Raw genomic sequence first — 4,229 nt, 5'->3', positions numbered from 1 at the left:
AGTAAAAGTGTGAAAAGTGCAAGCGATTCTCACCCAACAAATCACCTCCATACACACACACACACAGACACACACACGCACACACACACACACACACACACACACACACACACACACACACTATTCACTTTGCGTCAGTTTCTTCAAATCACCTTAGCAGATGTAGAGCATACGGGGTGACCATATGGAGTGAGCTTTTAAGCACATACTACAAACAAGGTGATCAATAAAGCATAGGTTACCATTCATACGTTTTTCTTTAAATACAGCTTTTTCCACCATTCATTAATTACTCACACCAAAGAGCGCATTTACAAGAACACCAAGACCTATCATGGACTTTGGTAAGAAAACTTTTACCATCTTTTTTTAATCCATTTTCTTGTCCTTTAAGTTTCACAGCGATCCGTTAATTTATTATTATTTTCTATTTACAGGCATCATCAATCTAACGGACGAAGGTTATCTCATGAGCCCAGAGTATAACAACCTGTCCGACTGTAAGTCTTGTTTGGTGTTGTTGATGTTGTTAACACACATCTCATACACATTTACGCATCTAATACACAATATATTCCGTTGTTTTTGTTTGTTTTTAGCACTCTGCTCCGGCGCTGATTCCCTCACCAGCCGACGTGGTTAAAAGAGTTGACCCGGTCCAACCATCGTCTCAGACCGCTCTGGAGCATGCGAAGGACGGTACACGTCCTCCTGTACAAATGCTACATTCTTCTGGACTTGGGAGGAAGAGGCGGCGGATGCCCAGCATCAGCAGCAGCACCACCAGCAGCAGCAGCAGCAGCAGCAACGACAGCGACAGTCGACCGAGTGTTTCTCACAGCGCTTGTAAAACCGGTGAGTCAAAAAACCTTTTATTTTCTTTTTCAAAAAAATAAAAACGCAGGATCTGAGTGAAACACACGTCGGCACATAAACGTTCCCCCTAACCAACAAACGTATATTTCATATTTATTACTTGTTTTTATTTCATTAAGAATACAATTTGAATAAAATAATGACTTTTAAAATGATCACTTTGCACTAGATGCGCTCCCTTTTATCCACAGCTCATTTTCATTCACCACTTCTCATTATTATTATTATTATTATTATTGTTATTTATCGCCGTTTCTTGTATTTTGTACTTATTTGGCATGCCTAGTTTTTTAAGTTTAAATTTTGAAATCTTTAATCCGCCTCTCCCCTTGACTGCAGTAACACCGGAATTTCTCAATTATGGGGTCAATAAAGGTGTATCTTATCTCTCTCTCTCTCCCTCTCTCTTTTTCAGCAAAAAGCCCCAGAAAAAGTCTGCGTAGTTTCAAATGTGCGACCTGTCAGAGGGAGAAAGAAGAAATACATCTTCTCGTTGGTACTATGCTAAGGACCTTGAGCGAAATCCTCTTTGTGATGGGTCTTGGTGTTTGAGTGTAAGTTTTGTTTTTTATTTTTATTTTTATTTTTGTTTTCTGTAACCACGGATGAAAGCAACCACCGTCCCTCAATACTTCATGATACATGAATTAAACCAGAATGTATTAAATGAAACTCAGGAACCCACTCAATCTTTATGTGAGGAACAAGAAAGTGATATAGATATGTGATATATATATCTAACCAACAAACGTATATTTCATATTTATTACTTGTTATTTAATTTAGCATACAATTTGAATAAAATAATGAATAATCCTCTCTCTCTCTCTCTCTTTTATTTTCAGCAAAAAGACCCAGAAAATGTACACATAGTTACAAATGCGCGACCTGTCAGATGGAGAAAGAAGAAAATACATCTTCTCGTTTGCTAATGTGCAGAGGGACTTGAGCGAGATCCTCTTTGTGCTAGGCCTTGGTGTTTGAATGTAAGTTTGGGTTGTTGTTGTTGTTTGGTTTTTTTACATTTTGTTTTTTATTTTCTGTAACCATGGATGAACTGGAGCAACTGCTGTCCCTCAGTACTTGATGTGATGATACAAGAATTAAACCAGAATGTATTAAATGAAACTCAGGAACCCGCTCAGTCTTTATGTGAGGCACAACAAGATGTAGAAATCACTGACCCACTCACAGACATCAATAAGGCTATCGCAGATCTTGATCATTCTCAAAGAATTTTAAACACCATAAATCAATGTTCACTTGTTAAATCAAATACCCTCGTCCTCTTCAAACAGCGTACCCCCGCAGTACGACTCTTTAATCGGAGAACAAAGCCCCATCAGTTCTTTTATCCCTGACCCGTTCTCAGATATTGATTTTGCTATCGCCGAACTTAATCATACGCAAGCTGTTTTAAATACGATAAGCCAATGTCAAGATTTGTTAAATCAAATACCCGCCAAACCCTTGACCTCAAACGACACGCATTTGCAAACCGAGACCCGACTTGATAATAATCAAATCAAACGAGCGTCTTTAACGCCATAGACCACGCTGTAAATCATTTAGAAAATGTCCAACGTGCAACGTCTGACCGTCAAAATCAACAGTGAGGGGGTAATGTAGAGGACGGTCGTTAGGAAAATTTAGAACATCAAAATACAAGGCAGCGAGAAAACTCGCCTCACAATTCACCCTCTTCGAGGGTGGTGACGCGACCTAGATTTAACAACGTTGAATCTAGCCATCCGCTCAACATCAACATTACAGAACTACATCGAGGTACGGCTGATTTTGGTGAATTTTACATCAGGGTGTTTACAGAGATGGCGCAAGCAGTGACAAACGTCATTTCACAAGTCGAACAAAAAGATGTGGTGCAGCTTGAGTTCAGAGGCGATACTCTGCCTCACAGTGCGTCCTCCGTCGTGAGGAGTTTGATTTAACTCACTTACAGTCTTTCCTAGACCGAATTGTGCAATCTAACACGGCCGTTAAAACCGACGGTAATTTGGTATTCACCGTCCAACTCGTCAAAAACCCCCGAGGAGGCGGTTGAAGAAGACTCTTGTCTAATACCTTAGACAGCGAGATTATTAAAAAAAAGCAACGGTCTCTGCGGGTCGTAATCAACGGCCATGACAACCAACTTTGTTTTGCGATTAATTTGGCTCACCTGCTTTACCCCGATATCGTCGATAGCGAAGCGTTTGCGCTCGGCAGAGACTTTCAAAGTAAGGCGGGTTTGAACGATCAGACCGCGGTAACGTTGGGCGATATAGCGAAATTTGAAAAAGTCTCAAACTGCAAAATTGTAGTGTTCTACAGAACCGACGACGCTCGAACGCTCTCTAAATTTGCGACCAATTCACCGAGAAGACAAAAGACGGTGTTTATGTTTCCGTTTGAAAAACACTACTACGGCATAACGAGCCTGAAATCCTTCCTAGGCTCGCCGTACGTGTGCGAGTATTGCTACACGGGGTACACCTCCGTCGTGTGTCACTATTATGAGGGTCATTGCCCGTTTGCTCAGACCCCTCCTGTACCGAGCGAGAGCTCCGACCCGTAGTTTGCGTCGACTGTAACAGAACGTGCCGTTCCGCGTCGTGTTTAGCCAAACACAAAGAGCCCGTAAAGAGGCCCGTGGCTGAAAAATATGTCAGTAATTGCGAGCTGATTAAAAGATGATAAAAATGCGACATGCTATACTACATCGCTATGAACGGTAACGGTAAACAACACGCGTGTCCAAAAGTTAAATGTAAAATCTGTGGAGTAACCGTAGAAAAAGACGAGAGCGAGGAGCACCTGTGTTACATGCAGCATTTAACCCGTCGAGACAAAACATACAGAGAAATTGATTTTCTACGATTTTGAGACGTACGTAGACTCGTCGGGAGTGCACGTCCCTTTTCTGGTGTGTACAAAAACCCTCGACGGCAAAAGATGGAATGCTCAGGGCGTAGATTGTGCCACACAGTTTATTATGCATTTCAGACAACCCATGTACAGAAAATCTGTCTTTATCACTCACAACGCTAGAGGATTTGATGGATACATTGTGCTCAACGCCATGCTGTCTCTGAACCTGAAGCCTGAGGCACTCATAATGCAGGGAAGCAAAGTCGTACGTTTCACTGACGCCGATTACGAACACAGATACATCGATAGTCTCAGTTTCTTGACAAGCCCTCTGTCGGCTCTGCCCGAAGCCCTAGGTTTTCCCGATAAAAACAAGTTTTTTTCCCCTCATCGATTTAGCTCCCAGAATCATTTAAAGTACGTAGGCCCCTACCCGAGCCAGAGGCCTATGGCGTCAAACAAATGAGTAAAGAGGGCAAGAGAGA

The 4,229-nt window shown here is 41.9% G+C and overlaps 1 long non-coding RNA gene across 1 annotated transcript; it reads left to right on the top strand.

Annotated features, from left to right (window-relative positions):
- The first annotated feature begins 206 nt into the window (after window positions 1–206).
- Window positions 207–1,980, top strand: LOC126385019 (uncharacterized). The gene is made up of 5 exons (XR_007569386.1): window positions 207–344; window positions 438–500; window positions 600–855; window positions 1,292–1,430; window positions 1,722–1,980. It is a non-coding gene; the product is annotated as an uncharacterized LOC126385019 (long non-coding RNA).
- The last annotated feature ends 2,249 nt before the right edge of the window (window positions 1,981–4,229 follow it).

Source organism: Epinephelus moara, chromosome 3 (genome assembly GCF_006386435.1).
Source record: "Epinephelus moara isolate mb chromosome 3, YSFRI_EMoa_1.0, whole genome shotgun sequence".
Taxonomy (NCBI): Eukaryota; Metazoa; Chordata; class Actinopteri; order Perciformes; family Serranidae; genus Epinephelus; species Epinephelus moara.
This window is presented reverse-complemented; position numbering and strand designations above follow the sequence as displayed.